Source organism: Lepisosteus platostomus, chromosome 16 (assembly GCF_059453375.1).
Source record: "Lepisosteus platostomus isolate fLepPlt1 chromosome 16, fLepPlt1.hap1, whole genome shotgun sequence".
Lineage (NCBI taxonomy): Eukaryota > Metazoa > Chordata > Actinopteri > Semionotiformes > Lepisosteidae > Lepisosteus > Lepisosteus platostomus.
This window is the reverse complement of record NC_142626.1, coordinates 10,606,676-10,625,505: the sequence shown is the minus strand read 5'-3', so window position 1 is coordinate 10,625,505 and position 18,830 is coordinate 10,606,676. Positions and strand designations below refer to the sequence as shown.

Sequence of the window (18,830 nt, the reverse complement as noted above, 5' to 3'; positions counted from 1 at the left end):
TTTCGAAACCAAGACAAGACGTGGTTCCTCTGAGCTCGGGGCGGGTCTCTAAAACAGGGCGCTTTCCACCTGGGGGGAGTCAGAGTCCCTAAACGGAACTAGGTGAGCTGAGCGACGGTATTGTGCCAGCAAGATTCCCTCTGAGTCTGGGCGGGCACCCCTAAGGAAGCTAAAGTTAATCTTATAATATTAATAATATGATTATAGACCAGTTGTGCTAGCAGTTTAATCACCAGTGAGTGCTGAGCTGAGAGTTAAGCGAGGAGTTGGTCCTGTATGCTAACACCAGACTCATATTCACTGATTGACTGCTTCACAAGGATACTTGTAAGTGTGCCGGCAGCTCCACTGGCAGCACTGAGAGATGTGGAGATGGTATCTAGTCCAGATAAAACGGGGTCGGTTCTAGACCACTAGAGGAATATTGTAAGGACTAAAGAAAAGTTGGTAAAGGGAACATGGAAAAATGAGTTGTGTATTGGGATTGAAGTATGAACAGAGTGACAATAGTAGTGTTGTTGGGTTATGAGAATATGGAAAGGGAATCCATAAGAATGTTGTTTAGCTTTGCTAAATCAAGAAAGAAGTCAAACATCTTTAAAAAAGCAAAGTTAAAAGAAGGGGTTGTGCAACTAATAAAACAGGTAAAAAAAGAAGGTAGTGATGGGCTGCGAGAGGAAGCAATGGCGGAGAAGAATGTGAGGTGTGGAGAGGACAGAAGTGTAAGTTTGGATGTGTGATATAAAATGTGAAGAATAACCTTCCGCCTTCCACCGCGTAACCCTGGTGAGGCGAAAAAGAATACTACAGCACACAATAGCACAGAGTGTGTGCTCAAAAGTACGATAAAAAATGGATCAACCCGATTGGAAGTAACAAACATTGCTTGTTGAAAAAAACAAACAAAATGGAATACGTGATGCTGTGTTTTAAAAGTTACACAGCTGTTAAAACAGATACATGTAAAAGTAAAATGTATACCGCGTTTACACTAAAACTATAATTAAAAATTGTAACTAAAATGTTTGTGAAATACGACACATGATCCAACAATTTCCAAATTCCAATTTCCAAATTTAATGCAAAAACACTATAGATGTGTACGTGTGTTTTTAATAATTTGTGTGCCGGCTTGTTTGTGTGTGTGTGCTCAAATAAGACTATGTGAGTGTGTTTAACCAGCCGGACTGGCTAGACATTAGAGACTTGATTAAAGTAAATCAAGAAGCAACTCAGGTGAACAGAAAAATATAAGAACATCTAAAATGTATAAATACAAATACCAACAGAGTACAGGTAGACCTAAATTAAATGATTTATATGATATATAAATGAGTCAGATTGTATTTGTATAAAAATTACCTATACAAATTTAGTTGAAACAAAGCTGAAATATATGAGGAGAGCACAATCTCACAGTAATTAGCATTTGTGCCTCATACAGCTCTGCCTTGGGTTCAATTAATGGTGTGCTGTGTGCATATCTTCTCCCCGTATTTGTGTGGGTTCTGTTCCTACGTTCTGGATTCCTCCCACAGTCCAAAGACATGTGGGTGGGTCAAATGGTATCTAAAAAAAAGGGAAAGTTTGACCTAGGTGTGAGTGTGTACAGAGCCCGGTATCTGTGTGTGCCTTGTGGTGGACTGGTGTCTCATTCAGGGTGTTGGACAGGGATGAGCTCCAGATCCCCTGCAAAGCTGAGATAGATAAAGCAGTAAAAAAAAAAAAGGGAACAGATGAAAATAAGATTAGGACCCCTGGTTTTCACTTTAGAAATAAGACCTCATAAAGAGTTTATAGTTCTCAGACAGGCAGGGAGTGAGCTTCAGAGCGGTGGAACAAGGTGGCTAAGTTCATGTCTTGAAAAAAAAAATACTAAAGAAACTATTAAAAGATGTGCCTTAGCAGAGAGTTAGGCCCTGCTTATTTCACAGTTAGTAATTAAAATGTAAAGCATTGCAGGGCTCAGAATGTGAGACTGCCGAGGGTAAAAGTAAAAAATTTAAGTCAATGTGCTGAATAATGGAGAGCCAGTGCAGAGATGCCACAGTTGGGGCGATGTGGTCACAGTGCCTTAAATGTGTTAGGAGTCACACAGTGGAGTTTTAACCATATAGTTTATTTAGAAGGTGAATAGAGAGTTGAGGTGTGATGGAGGCATGAGTAAGGGTGTTTGCAGCACTGTGTAAAGGGTGGTCTTGGCAGTTATGACTATGTGGTCTTCCTCACTATATGTTTGACTTAGATGTCTGAAAGCTGTAGTCGTCTATGTCTAGGAGAAGACTGACAATGACAGAGTCACAGCAAATTTAACAATGTGTTCTCAAAAGGGATTCTACAGTTGATTGAATGCAGAATTTATAGGATGTGGGACAACACAGAGCCCTAAGGCAATCCAGTGGGAGAACAAAGCTGCTCTGATGTAACACCTTTAGGTCTCACTCTTTGTCATCATTAAAAAAAGGTAGATAAAGGCACCACTTTGTAACAAGAAATAGATTAAGGGATTTTTGATATCATATAGATTCCTTCTGGATGAAATAGCCATAGTATGTAGCAAATCTTATTGGAATATACAAGTTTGGGAGTAACAGACGAATGTCTATATAATTAAGGTCGTGAAGGGATAAGCTAAGGTAATGGCCCTTTGGTATCTGAAGTGACAGGGTCTTCCCAAATAGGAAATTTAAAAATTCAAGACATCCAACAGAGAGCTTCACTCAGAGAGGAAACAGAATGGAAGCAACAGGGTGTAACACCTGGAGAGAAGGGAATCTGGAGAGATTCTCAGCAGAAAGATACAGGAACTCTGAGGAGTTGACATAGGCCTGTTAAGTGATGGAATTTGATGCCACGAGCCCTGTGACCTCACGGAAGGAGCACAAAGCAGTAGGCCCTGGCTGATCAGAGCTGAAAGGTAAATGGCGACCAATCCTAATTTCTTCAGATAGGACACAAGGGAAAAGCATGCGTCTAGTCCATTTGGAAGGATTTCTATCCAGATCAACGTGAAGTCTTAATGAATAACGACCCATGTTTCTTGGACATCTTGTGAGAAAAAGTTGAAAGTAGAGAGGAAAATTGATAAATAAAACTGTTATTAACATTCTATTTCTTCAGCAGGAGGGCCAGTAGTTGCTTTCTAAAAAATCTCATTACAGGTGTTATAATATCTGAGCGCTCGAAGAGTGAAGGCCTTGCTTCCGTTACCTTATCAGTCGTAAAACGCAACTCTAATTAATCTGCTTGAGGCCTGGGTGTGTTCAACTCCCAACAGGAGGGACCGCATTGACAAAATAACCTGGCCTTTTGGGTTCCGAGATGGACCTGACCTAGTGGACCACCAAGTTATCACCCCAACGACCTCAAGTTAACATAAAGGATTTATTGTTCTTTTCTGAACTGTGGATCCCAATCTTCAGGACGGACAGAGATGCCCCATTTATCTGGGAAACTGGACTGAACTATGAGGGGGGGGAATAACCTGACAGATGGTAAATGTAAATATAGATATAAGTGTTGTATTTTATTTTGTGCACATCGGAGGCCTGTGCAATATCCTGTTATTGCAAAGGCGCCTGATGATATTCTTTGTTATAAGATACCAAGGAAAGTGTTATATGTTGAAGTCTAGTCTAGTGTCTGAAATTGAGTTTTACATTAATTCCGAAGTAAATGGATTATTTACATTGCATTTGAGCAATGACAAGTCAAGCTTTTGGAGAGTGTGAAACCAATTGGACTAAGTTAAACATGATAATTTAAAGAAGTTAATTTAGTAGTGAATTGGTGGTGATTTGCGCAATGGTGTGGAAATGTGGAAGCCATTATGAATCCTTTACTGGTATACCCTTCCTCAGATAGCTCTGCGGAATATTTTAGTAATTAAGCTTATCTAGGAAAGCAGAGTACCTACCTCACTACCTCTTTAAGGGCTGTGAAGAGGTCGCCAACCCAGTGCTGTTTTTCATGGTATCGAGGCATGGTGTGCCTGCAAAGTCTGTGCTGCTTGGTGCCACTGGAATCCACGTTCTGCCCACAAGTGTCAGGCTCCTTCACACTAGAGGGTTATTGTCATTTAAACCCTGGTGGAGTGCAGAACTGACTGAAGATGGAGAACTAGGAGAGGTGGTTTAGCCTGCAGTATCCAGTAATTAACAGGCAGGACAATCATTAAAGAAGAGGAAATTAAAGGTCAGTCTGGAGCACGGAATAGTGATGAGGTTGGCAGACTCTGTGATGATTGGTGTGTATATAGCTCTTGACACAATTGGTGAGACATTGGGCAGTTTCCACATCAGGAGCCTCAGTGCTAGTTCCTGTGACTAGTGTAGTGGCAATGCTTGTTAATAAGACAGAATTAAGTGTTGCGGTGCTTTCCCAAATGAGGCCCCATCTCTCTCTTAAATCTGTGGTGCAGCCACAGAGAAGCTATTCATGCAGGCTGATTTAAAGATGTTTTCTTTTGATAAGGGACAGCTCCCAAATGGGGATGCACTTAGCTAAGCCTGGCTATCATGATCAATGGTCATCCATTGGCGCCTATCTGTCTAAGGAGTGCCAGATGGACATCTGGACTGCATTCCTAAGTGTCAGGAGTAAGTGACTCATATCTCACCTTGATCAACCAATCAGGGAATGGTATGGCCGAGTAACCCACGTGGGTCTCTGATGCCCATGAAACTTTCAGCCAATGAACGAGCTGAAGTTCCTCCAGGTAAAACAGGCAACACAGAGAGCCTGAGGAAACTATTCTAAAGAGAATTCTAAGGAGAATTCCAGGGGTGCGAGACAATTCCAGGCCAGGACGGCCCAGGAGTAGAAAGGCTCCCAAGGGCAGGACATTCTCGCAGTGCGCCTCCTGACCATCCTGAGACTCAGACCGGACCACCACGGAACGGCCAGTGTGTCCGAGTGCCAGAACTTTGCTTTGTTCTAAGAGTCGAGAGCAGAGGTTGCCAGAGAGTAACCAGAGGATCCACCCGAGGTTAGCATCAGCAGCAAGCCTCGTGAACAGGTCGGAACTGTGGACAGCTGAATCACTATTCAGAACTAGCGCTTCATCAGGAACGAACCGGTCCTCTTCCTGACCTGCTGGGACCTACAGTCATCTTTTCTCCTGTGCACAAACTTTGCTAGTTAAAGCCAACACTAACTAGCCGGACAGTGAGCATCAGCAGCGCACCGTCGCAAGCCGCACAGGACACCCTGGCACGGAGCCAGAGAGCCCCCAGAGATTGGATGAGTATTCGACTTCACTGCATTACAGCTCGGGAATTCAATTGTTATCCCAACCAGTTGATATCAATTTAATTCCTAAGAGTTATGTACTTGTTTTGAGTATCTAATGTAGAAGTTGTAACCAAGTTCAATTACAAAACGGTCTAAATGAATGATATACCGAACGTATGTCCTCTTGATACAGTATGTATAACTCTTCGTAACTGAATGAATATATATATATCTTTTGTATTCTGATAACCCTCATGATAAGAGCTGTTAGGTTTATATTCATATTCTATGTGTTAATAAATGTATCCTCGTGTATTAGTACCTGTGTGTGTGCATTGTTTGAGTTATATCGCATGGTTGGATTCTAAGACCATTAAAAGAATCATTTTGTAATTTACGGCTACAATTAATAATTGTCCCCGTAAATGCCCAAACCCTACAGAACTGGTGCCTCGTGAGAGCACACTACAACTGCCAACTGTGTATTGATTCATACAGATGCAGCCATTCAAAGTGCGTGGTACAGACACCGCAGTACAGATACCGCAGGTAAGATGACACGCGATACCGCGGTGCGTGATTGGTTGACCGACAGGGGCACTCGTGGTCCGTTGGTCTGTCGTAGAAAGACTTACTGTAAACGTCTTTACTGTGCCCGTTGTAGATATTGAATTTTACCACTGAAGGGAAATCTTAGTAGCTGAGCATAAAAAGAATAGGAGCATACTGTAACGCGTGTGAAGGCCATAAACGATATTAATTTTGGAACGTAAACATACAGTATACGGCTGGTCTTGGTACTTTAAAGAAAAAAATACACACCAGTATTCCATTTCTCCCTAAACATTGTAAGCTTCGAAGTCTTTAACTAACGTGATACCGGAGTCAACAAGCATACTTTTAGAATTTGATTAAAAGGGAATATAATATGGAATCGCGTATCTAAAGAATTTAATAACGGTATGATTATATCCGTGTACTGCGGCAGGACTGTGTAAGGCTGTTTCGCCTACCAGATTATGCGAGCTGTCTTGTAGCCTACTGGTCTAGGTGCGTGACTACTAACTGGCTGGTTGTGTGTTCGAATCCAGCTGGTGTTGGACTCTTCATTTTTATTTATTTATTTTTTAATCGCGTAACATAAACATATTACCGTATGCAAACTGTACTGTATACAGTATGTATATGTATATTTGATGTCTTAACTGTGCCCGTTTAATTGAATTAAAAAAAAATTATTTAACACGAACATTAAGCTGTTTACATCTTCCGCCTGAGAACAGTCACCCGTTGCTACCCAACGCAGAATGGTGATTGGCTGACACCATCTGACACCCCTCTGATTGGAGAAAAAAGACGTGCTGGCGTGCTATACACACTACCAGGAAGAGGATTTCTTTCTATTCAAAACATGTATTTTAAAAGTTTAAGAAGTAAAAACCTTACAGCGTACACAGATTTCTAAACTGATCAGGATCGTTATCTTTGTCTTATGCATAATAATGTTCACCGCTCTGTCCAGCAAATTAATAATAAACTTTATTTTATATAGCGTTTTAAACGAATAAGTAATTAGATTGCTCATAAACCTAATCACTTGCTTTTTCTTTTTATTTAGGCTCAGATTTCAACTATAGATCGTATTATTAATAACCATAATAACAACCAACCAACAAAAACAACCATATAAACATAATGGTGGTGCTGGACCTTCCAGTTTTATTTATTTATTTTTGAATCGCGTTACATAAACATATTACCGTATGCAAACTGTACTGTATACAATATGTATATGTATATTTAATGTCTTAACTGTGCCCGTTTAAGTATTGAATATTCATATCTAATTTTACCACTGAAGGGAAATCTTAACATAAACATACAGTATATGGCTGGTCTCGGTACTTTAAAGAAAAAAATACACACCGGTATTCCATTTCTCCCTAAACATTGTAAGCTTCGAAGTCTTTAACTAACGTGATACCGGAGTCAACAAGCATACTTTTAGAATTTGATTAAAAGGGAATATAATATGGAAGTACCGAGACCAGCCATATACTGTATGTTTAAGTTAACAAAATTAATATCGTTTATGGGCTTCACACGCGTTGCAGTATGCTCAGGCACTAAGTAAAAGGAGATGCTTCGTATTGCTTGACTAATTTTAAAAACTAAGTTATAAATATAAAAATTGCAGGCGGTGCTCTGGTGCGTCGGCTCCCACACAGTGCCTGTCTGCCGTAAGCGTTACAATATACATACAGTACCCAACACTGCTTGTACCCATCTGTCATGCAAATAAAACACCTTGAATTGAATTGAATTGAGGGGAGAAGGGGGGGATACTAAAGCCAATACTGGCTCAATGGGCTTTGACGTGCTAATGCGTTGGTTTAACGGTCCGGGTGTGGCAGGCTTCCAATGTCACCTCGACTCGATTGGAAGACAATGAACGTATTTTAGCCCTAAATGAATTAATAGCAAACATGGTTTACATAAAATACATTTTTCCAAGAAAGTTTATAATAATACGATCTATAGTTGAAATCTGAGCCTACTTTAAAAATAAAGGAAAAGCATTTTCAGAGAGCAATCACGCTGTGTTTATGTAGAAAAAGCGATTAGGTTTATGAGCAATCTAATTACCTATTCGCTTAAAACGCTATATAAAATAAAGTTTATTTAGAGATGAATGATCAGTGTCGCAGTTTAAATAATGTGAGTCAGGAAACTAACACAGCGCCACCGGATTTAATAACGCAATAAAAACGCTATAAAATAATGTGACACAGTACAGCACAGTACAACAATACTGACCATGACTTTAGAAGCATAAATTACCTTACACTCAATTTAAACACAAGCTGTCTTTCTGTATGAACCTCTAAGCTGGTTCATACAGAAAATGTAGAAATGCATTAGCCTGATCATGATTAAAAAACACATAATTAAACACGCGTTTGCGATTTAAATCAGAACACGATTTAAATCAATATAAATGTTTATATTGTAACGCATACTGTCCAGCCTCCATTTCTCTATAAAAATTTACTGTTGCACACACACACACAATAGAAGCAGGAACCGCTGTCAGAAGGGAAGATATATTCAAAATATCGCAAATATCGATCATGTTGCGATATTTTGAAATATAAAAGTCAATTGATTGTCCATGATATCGCTTACCTATTTTTTCGAAGAAATGTTTGTTAAAATAAAAGTCCATCACAAGCTGGATTCGAACACACAACCTGCCAGTTGGTAGTCACGCACCTAAACCAGTAGGCTACAAGACAGCTTGCATAATCAGGTAGGCGAAACAGCCTTACACAGTCCTGCCGCAGTACACGGATATAATTATACCGTTATTAAATTCTTTAGATACGCGATTCCATATTATATTCCCTTTTAATCAAATTCTAAAAGTATGCTTGTTGACTCCGGTTTCACGTTAGTTAAAGACTTCGAAGCTTACAATGTTTAGGGAGAAATGGAATACCGGTGTGTATTTTTCCTTGTGATATTTTAAGCTCTAGTTGAATGATAGGTGTCGCATTTTAAATCATTTTCGTAGCTAGAAATTATGAAACGCCCTGTTAAAAGCAAGGAAATTTTTATGCCCCGTTGAAGTAAAACAAAATGCCTGACAAAGTATGGCTTGGACAGATTCCAAGTGCTTGAACAAATGTGCTAAAGAAATTATACTTTGAGTATACAGCTTGCCCAAAGTCATCCATTATTAATACTATTAGTAATATCTTCAGTAAAGGCTTTGATGCATAAATATTTCTGATAAAGGTAGGTTGTGTACTTCTGTCCAACTGAGCAATCTTGCTTTCATAATATATACCAACATTTTAATGACTGATGATTAACATGCTGTAATACACAGTTCAAAATTAAAGGCTCAAATGCTGTACATGAGAGGTTAAGCTCCCCCTGGCGGTTTTACAAGGCGACGCCGGATAGTTAGTCACGTGACACACGTGATACCGCGTGATACTGCGTGATACTGTGACACGCCCACCGGGGTATGCCGCGAAATACCTCACCCATTTTGAATGGCTGCATCTGTAAGTAAAACAAAAGGCCCATTCATTCAGAAAACCTCCAAGTTATATACTAAATAAGCTGCACTCTGATTGGCCGAGAAGCTGATTGTTGATGACGTCATACGGAAACAATGGTGTAATGATGGACCAAAGGGGGAGGGAGAACAATCAAGGTCAGGAAGTGTGGAACATAGCAACAAAACACACATGGACCACACACTGGGACGTAACACATGGGCAGGGCAGTATGCTCCCCCGTGAAGCAGACTCTCTGAAAGGGCACAAGCAGGTCCTGGTGATAATCCTTCAGCTGGAAGGGCGTGAAGAGCGAAAAGACACCCAGGCTGGACTCATCCAGGATCCACATCTTCACCAGCCCACCTTCGTACAGAGCGCAGGTGCCCTCGCCATGGATGGCAGCCCGGTCGCTCAGCACCAGCTCCTGGCAGGCCTCGTCGCTCCTCCCCAGGAAGAACAGGGACTCGTCCGACCAGCTGTGAGATGCCAGACCAGCCTGTCCCCGCTCTCGAGTGCTCGGGTAGTAAATATAGATCGACAGGCGATCCATGACAGACTTGTCCGCGGATCCCTTCCTTCTCCTAGAACCGTTCCTTGAAGAGCAGGAAGAGTTCAGTCCAGCTGTCGTAGTGGACACTCCGCAGGCCCTCTCTCTTGCGCAGGGGCAGCGGGGGGTTAAATCTGACTTGTATGAGGGTCCCATAACTATGACATGGAATCCACGCTAAGAGAAACAAGACTTATGGGTGTAATGAGGCTGTTTAAGGTGGAACTGTAACAGTGGTGTAACGAAGGGTTTTTCAGGACCCTATGCAGACAGCAGAATGCGGAAGTGAGTGAAACAAACACAGGGAGGAGACAAGGAACTGGGCTGGTAGACAAACAGGGGGGCGTGACGAGTGTGCACTGGTGCTCGGGGGGGTGGTCCAAGCGAACAAATCCCAGGAAGTCCATAGGGAGAAAACCGGGGCAAAGACCAAAAGTCCAAAAGCCGTGAAATCCAGGAGGAGATGAAAACAAAAAAGCCGGAACAGGATCTGGTGCAAGGACAGGGAATAAAAATGATTAACAGGACCAGGCACTCCAAGTCCTGGACTCGGCTGGTTCAGGACGCCGATAGGAGGCCTATACCCTCAAGCCGCGGACATAGGGCAACTTGGTGGTAGGTGGGCCACCAGGCTACGTGTTCCAATGCAGAGCCAGGAACAGAGTGAGTGTCTGGCTTTTGTAGGGAAGGGCTGGAACAGGGAGCAGGTGCACAAGATCAACTAAAATGTGAAAGAGCCGGAGCGCCCTTAAGGGGGAGGGATTACAATCGTGACAAGTGGCCTGAAGTGATAAGATGAACCCTAGAGCTGGAACAGGGCAGCTGGTGAGCAGCAGGCAGGAGCAGCAAACAGTCAAAGCACAGACCAGAACTGAAGTCAGGAAACAATTGCAGCTCTGAGCTGGAGAGACACATCAAAGGAACAAGGAAACATCTGATGGTTTAGGACTAGAGAGGTCCAGGTACACAGTTAAGTGAAACTCAAGGAAAATGCAAAGCCAGAGTTGACACAAATCGGGTCGATAGTACAAGGAGAAACACAGACACAGCCAGGAACAAGGCAGTGGCTCAGAGCTGAAGCTCTATACTGGAGCCCTAAACAGAGCTCAGTCAGACCTTAAACAGCCTGCTTCACCAGGAGACGGGGAGGACGTGGTGATCCACAGGTGAAGCCAGCTTCCTGTGTGACTGCGTTTCCACAGCAACCAGAACTAGCCAACTCCACAGCGCCCCCGCGAGGACAGGAGAGACAACTGGTACATTGTACTAGCAGCCAGACCCAGACATCACAGTGTTCCTGAGCTGATTAAACTGCAGGAGAATTTCTTTAGTTTCTTCTAAAGTTTAAGAAATAAAAACTTTCCAAATCCAACTATCTTTAAAACAGACCAGTGGTGTTTCATTAGTACCAAGAGATATAATCTTACACTTACAATGTATCTTTGAAGTATTCAACTTTAAACAGAGGAGGATAAAAACTTTAAAGAAATATAAAAAAAAATCCCCCAAAAACACTACAATCTGGTATTGAGCTCATATGTCATTCTGTTAGCAGTGTGATTAAAAATACAGTTTGTAGCAATGATTTCTTGAGTTCTGGCATTGCTGCCTGGCAGCGCTGGGGCACTGGATTCAATTCCCTGGGTGTACTGTAACTGTAATACTATAACTTTGTGAAAAGATCTCTTATAGTACTAAAATCAACATGTAAGTCCACCTGCAGTACTGTAGGTCTCAGCTGCAGCAATGCAGTCACTGTACAGTGCTGCTGAGGGAGGTTTTTGTACGGCTGTGTAACACTGTGTGAACACCCAGTTACTGTTGGGGTAATGTAAACTCTGACAGTAATAATCTGCTGCATCTTCAGCCTGGACTCCAGTGATGGTCAGAGTGAAGTCAGTCCCAGATCCACTGCCACTGAAACGTTCTGGGATCCCACTCTGACGGGTAGTTGCAAGATAGATCAGGAGTTTAGGAGCTTCTACAGCTTTCTGTTGGTACCAGGCTAGGTATACATTACCATGTACTGCAGGACTGGTCTTACAATTCACAATGACTGTCTGTCCAGAGAGAACAGATTTCACTGCTGGAGTCTGAGTCACAGTAATCTCTCCACTGGATTCTGAAAACAAGAAAAAACAAAGGAAAAGCAGGAATTCAAGAACTAGAATGCTTTAATTTATTTTAGCTATTTTTACATTTCTGTAAAGCTTGTACATAATATGTTAATAGCCATATCTTCCATCACAAATTAAAAATATGTTTAAGACAACAACTAGCCAAGTATTAAATTATACCCTGAACAAAGATGAGAAGAGTCCAGATGAAGATGGTGCTGAAGGTCATTGTTGCTGTGGGTTCTGTTGCCATGAAGGGCAGCTCTCAGTCATGAAGTGTTAAACTCACAGGGCTATAAACACTCCCAGAGCACTGAAGCATGTGCTGCCAATGCAAAGTGTCTCTTCTATGCAAATTGTCTTTCTGTGTCTGTAGAAAATGGAGAAGAGCAGCTGTTGTAGTTGTTAATTAAAATAGTGTAGCTCTGGTATGCAAAGCACTTTATTCTCCTGTATATAAATCCTGTGCCAGACCTGACATTGTGATCTGAGCAGTGAGCAGAGGTAGGACTTGAAAATGGATGGATAGTTTTCCTCTGTTCTGCATCATTCATTAGTCACATTTTTTTAGAAAGATGAGAGAGAGGGGCTTTCTGTCTGATCCCTGACTGAATTTAAAAGATACATTGAGCAACAGGAGACCCCAGTAGGTGAGGGCCAGGGAGAGATCACATCGTCTCACTCTGTACAACATCTCCCTCTGATGGGGACTGTGGGGAGAGCATTATCATTACAACCCTGCTCTCCTCACGATCTCAACCCAGGAGGAGGAATTTCTCACACAGCCTGCTCTCAGCCTCCAGGGGACAGCAGCTCCCTATAGAAGAGAGCAGGGACTTGTAGCCTCCAGTTGACAACAGAGGGAGCTACACTGAGGGGCTGTTCTTTCCACTTGCTGGAGGGTGATGAAGTGGTTTTGTTATTTACAGGGAATTCAAGGTGGAGGTTGGTGTTGGGTGTTGAAGAGCCTCCAGAGGAAAGTTTTGCTTTAATAAAAAATCCTTGCACTATAATTATTCTACAGTTGCAAGTTTTAATTTGCTGAGGCAGCATGATCCACAGGTATTTAGGCTATCTGTCACAAGTAGATATTTTTTACAGCCATTTCCTCACCCTGTGGCATTAACTAGCATCTCCCTGCAGTGTTGAAGAAGCTCTCTGCTCTTCACTGTGATAATGCAATGAGTGTTTCCTGTATGTTGCCTCCTTTTTATACCCCAGGGAAACAGTAACCTGTTGAAGGCTTCTAGATATTTCTCTATATATTCTTGGACATGTTTATTGTAATTGGACAGTGGAATGTTAATGTTGATTAAATTTTGTTGAATTTTATTTTAAAATGGAAGTATTTACAGTATTAAAATAAATATTTGCCACAGCCATTGTACTCCTAAACTCCACCCTTTAACCCTCCACCCCCCACTCATACCCCACTGTTGCTGCACTGAACTCACAGCACTGCCTCTGCTGGGCTTTTGCTCTCTGCTGCTGTCTGAATTCTACTGAACATTACAGTTGTTATATTTCTAATTTATACTACTGCTGTTGTATTCTGTATTAATCACATGCATATTCCCTCAAGAAAACTTGTACATTAATCTGAACCCAGTAATTGTAATTGAACAGCTCTGTGGAAACCAATTTGATGTTTAATTGAAAATTAATTAATCCATTAAGTTTCAATTAAATATCACAAGTTCAGAAATTGAAAACAGAATCTGATCTTGAACTTGATTAACTGAGGTGAACCAAGGTGAATTTTATGAATGCTTAAATCACAGGATCTGGACTATCTAGCTTCTTGTCACCTATAGCTGCAATAATATACTGTATTTTGATGGCTGGATCTGACATAAAGAGATGAAGACAAGACACAAACATTTACAATACTTTTGAATTTTGAGTACCATTAATTAATTTTACATTTATGAAATAATTTTAAAGTTTTTTTATTTTTTAAAGGGTCTCTTTAAATAGAATGGGAAATGTCTCCTTCACAGCATGTAGTTTTTAATCATGCATGAACAGAATACATGAACAGAAAAAGTCCTGATGTGCCACACATATTTAAGATTTCCATGAAGTAATATCCACAGACATCCATGTTGTGCATCAACTAAAGTATTAGTAGCATTCTTGCACACTGCCTTCATCTAGATGCAATTATTTACAACATTACAACACTACAATGCAACTTACAGTACATGACAAAGTTATTGAAATCAAATCAAAGTTTATTTATGAAATGCACAACAATACAGCGTGCAGCAGTAGTTGCTGGCAATGAAATGTCTTTTCTGCGAGCTCACAAAAATCACAAGAATCACAAAAATCACAAAATTATGGTTACGGAAATAAGGTTACATAATAATAGATAATAATGTAATAGAAATTGAATAAAACTTAATATTAATAGAGATGCTATGTGTCCATGGTGTATGCAATATATACAAGTAGTGCAGTATGCTGAATACAATGAAAAATATCCATGTAGCCATTACAGGTGATTTGCTAAAGGAGCTGCAGGTTTGGTGTTTAGCAGTTTTATTCCCTGGAGGTAGAAGCTGTTCTGTAATCTGTTGGACTTTGACCGAATGCCTCGGTACCGTTTACCAGATGGTAGGAGAGAAAACAGTTTGTGACTGGGATGACTGGGGTCCTTGAGAATAGACCTGGCCTTCTTAAGATATCTAACTGGATGTTTGGTAATGAGCTACACTGACTTTACCACCCTCTGCAGTACTTTGCGATCCTGGGCGGAGCAGTTCCCATACCAGGCAGTGATGCAACCAGTCAGGATGCTCTCAATAGTACACCTGTAGAAGTTGGCCTGGATATGTGACGGCATGCCAAACTTATTTAGCCTACGGAGAAAGAATAGGCACTGCCGTGCTGTTTTGACCATGGTGTTGGTGTGGTGGGTCCAGGTTAAGTCCTCTGAGATGTTAACTCCCAGGAACATAAAACTGCTGACCCTTTCCACTGCAGTCCCATTGATATAGATAGGTGTGTGATCTCCTCCCTGGTGTTTCCTATAGTCCACAATCATCTCCTTAGTCTTTCTGATGTTCAGAGAGAAGTTGTTCTCCTGGCACCATGCTGCCTGGGTTTCAACCTCCTCCCTGTACGCAGACCACCATCTGTGATCAGTCCGATGACTGTTGTATCATCCGCAAACTGGAGTTTGAGTTAAATCATAATTATTATACAAAATGTGAACATCTTACAACCAGTTTTACACTGTTAGGAGGGTACTAGTGGCTAGATCATATCTGATGCAACTGTTTTGATGCTGATGATTTAATCTAAATTTTTATTTCTGTGCACTATAGGATTGCAGTTCAAAAACAAGCTGTTGTTTGTCTCAGAATTTGTTACTTGTCATTCTGTAGGAGCTGAGAGGGAATTTCTGTCCCTGTGTTCTTTCACTGTGTTTTTTTCTCCTTTTCATGAGCAGTCCCAACCCACCACAGATTCTCCAAAAAACAGGAATTCAGTATATTTTTAAAGAAATTTGCTGCAGCGGCGTCTTACAAAATTAGTTTTTACATATACAGTAAATTGCACAATGCACATTGCACTTTATGTACCCTGTACCCTGTTAGAAATGTCTATGTCAACATTGTAAACATTGTCTGTAGCATTTTCTTGTCAGTTTCTAGTCTGTATTCACACTGTAGACCTGGAGAACGATATCTCGCTCCTCTGTATACTTGTATTTGGCCGGAATGACAAATAAACTTGATGTACTGTAAATGTCCCCATTGTGGTTTAGCCAATGCACTTAGAACAACACTCCTACTACAAGAAATTGACAAAAATGCAATTTTAAATGTAAGAGTTTTATTATTACATTTGTGCATTTGGCAGATAAACATAAAACTAGATGCTTCATTCTTTATCTGCAGAAGACAACTCCATGTGTCTCCCAGGTTTGTGTGCAGACCCTGGAAATGATCATTAAGCTGGAGCTGCTCACAGTAGGCAATTTCAAGGTTGAAACTAGACTGTCCAGGCATGATGGAAAGAAAGTTATTTGAGTGACAGGAAACAGTCCAGGTATTTTTTAAGAGTATCTGTGCTGCACGTACAGGTGTAAAAAAGAACAGAGAAACATACTTTAACACTCAACAGTCTCAATTTGATGTGCGTCTGCTGAGACTCAACATAACTAAAAGACTGAAATGAGATAGTGAGGTGATGAAAGCTGGAAAACAGTGTTAAGTGATGTAAGATACTCATTCTGACCAACAGCAATGGTGCTCTTAAACTGATATGAAATAAGGGATTCTGGTTACTACTTGGAGACTGTTGCATAGTGTATATCATTTTTACCATGACCATATTTCACCAATCCATCCATTTCACTTGAATCCTGATTTCAGACTCCAAAATTAGAGAGAACACGTCAGCTGTAATATTGGATGACTGCTATTCTTTCTTTCACAGCAAAAATAATGTTCTGTAGCTGGCGCTTTAGAGACAATTTCCAATTCAGTGCTCCTTTGATGTGCTCTATGTGTATCTGAAAAGTTGCATGTATAGAAAGTACTGTATGTTGTAATGTACATACAGTACGTGTTGTAACAGGAATGTAATTATTGCACTCCAGCACATTAGCAGTCCATTTGAAGCAGCTCTACAGTTGGTGGTTTATGAGCCAGATCAGCTCCTGGAGAGCTGAGAGAGGTTTTTGTACAGATTTGTATCAAAATTCCAAAAAGGTCATTTTTCATTACAGAGATTTGTAATAGGTTACAGATCTGTACCTCTTTCAGAGTTTCGCTGTGGCACCTGACGTAACCAATTGGACCTGCGGAATTAAAATCCTCTTTTTGGTGTGTCTCATACCTTGTCTGGCTCCAAAGTGGGCATGTTCAATAATGTCATTCCAATTGTGGGTGCTTTTCTAATAGTGTCCCACATTAAAATTAGCGGGTCAGATATAGGGTCAGTCCTGCTATAGGCATGTCTGATACCACATCACTCCCACCCTTCTGTTAATTTACAATTCACCATCAAGTAAGAGCTGTTTAATCAGAATCAACAGCCGGCAAGTTGAGGACAGGCCACCTAAAGATCTGTGTGCTGATGCTGCACAGCTGAAGTTTGATAAAAGTCTGAACAAGCAAGAATATCAATAATGTTATGAACACGCACTGGAGGAGTTCAGCTGGAATGAAAACCAGCAGACTGTGTTCCTGCAGCCCCAAAGCTGAGAGCCACTGCTCTGATTTATTTTCATGCCCAGGGAAATGTGAGAATGACTGTCAGTGAGACTGACCTCTGGAGGGGCTCTGCCTGGGCTTACAGCACTCCAGTCTGTAGAGATCACTGTGCTTTGGAAAGAAGAGTCCAGAGGCCCTGCAGGCTTTTTGAAAGCTCCATCTTTACTTGATGAATGGATTCAGCAGATACTTTGTCGTTCACACGCCGGGCCGCCCTCACAGCGGACTTCCTGGACATCTCAATCCCCGCGTGGGGCAGGGTGGTATGTTCCCCCGTGAAGCAGACTCTCTGAAAGGGCACCAGCAGGTCCTGGTGATAATCTGTCAGTTGGAAGGGTGTGAAGAGCACAAAGGCACCCAGGCTGGACTCATCCAGGCTCCAGTACTTCACCAGCCCGCCTTCGTACAGAGCACGGACACCCTCACCATGGATGGGAGGCCTCTTCACTCCTCCCCAGGAAGAACAGAGACTCGTCCAACCAGGTAAGAGACGCCAGGGGAGAGGGGGGTTAAATCTGATGCTTAGTGTTGTGTCGCGCACAGCGTTCGTTTGGGTTTTACTGCTTTATGGTACTTATATGCCTTGGCGGGTTTTTGCTATTCTGTGTAAGTTACGAGTTATGCACAATAAAGAGCAGACCTCTGTGAAAACTGTCCCCCTCATTCCCTGGTCTATTGCGGTGTAACACTAAGAGTCGCCTTGGCCGTGCTTGTGAACAGGAGGGAGTCCGCCGCTGTTGTTTTGACTGAGTTGTCTGTTTGTGTTTGTACGCAACCTGGACACCTCCTCTGGTCTGGTTTATTTCCAAAACTCTTGAATCCAGAAGCACACAGCTGCTTCGAAGGTCTTTACTCACAGCCTGAGGCAGCAGATCTGTGCCTTCATCTCTTTTGTAAAACCTGATGGAAACAGATCAGACGGACAGATCATTTTTATTTTCCTTCCCATTTCCCAGTACTGTCAATCTGAAAGCATTGTAAATATTAATATGGTTTCTGTATTCAAATTACTAGATTTCTCAGGACTATAATAAGTCATCTCAACACTTTTTAATCAATTTTCTCTTTGTTTTAGGGAAGAGTCACCAGTTCTAATAGAAATTTAGAGCTGCAGAAATTCTCATTCAGACATTCTGTATCAGGGATCCTACTGTACTGTATAGTTCTTAAGGAATAACAACATCCAAGAATCAGGGGCTTTGCAGATGTTTGATTATTTAATTATAAAAAGTTTTGGTTTTATCTGCTTTGTTAAGAGGTGATCGAATGAGGACGTTCGACCTTCAAAAAGAAGCAAGTGAACCCCAAAACCACCAATGCAGAAACAGACAGGAGGAATATTGAAATACTTAAATAACATTAAAGGAGAAGGCAAACATTAAATATGTGGGACACTCTGAGACAGAGATTGACCATTTGCCTGTGTGTCACCTGATCGACACTGTTTGTCCCAGGGAGTAACAGGCCGACAGTGTGTACTGTCTCAATCTCTCTGTCAAGATACCTGTTACTGACTGTGAGCAAGCATTTTACAGCCAGAACTGATCTGTCCTTAATTAAGAAATGGTATATATATATTTGAGACATGTTAAAACAAAACGGGCAGATTACAGGTATAAATCGAAAAATGCTAGGC

At 41.3% G+C, this 18,830-nt stretch overlaps 1 protein-coding gene across 1 annotated transcript in view; it reads left to right on the top strand.

Moving 5' to 3' along the window:
* LOC148646869 (NLR family CARD domain-containing protein 3-like) overlaps positions 1 to 18,830 on the top strand; it is an 823,351-nt gene that overhangs the window by 757,593 nt on the left and 46,928 nt on the right. The window lies entirely within an intron of this gene.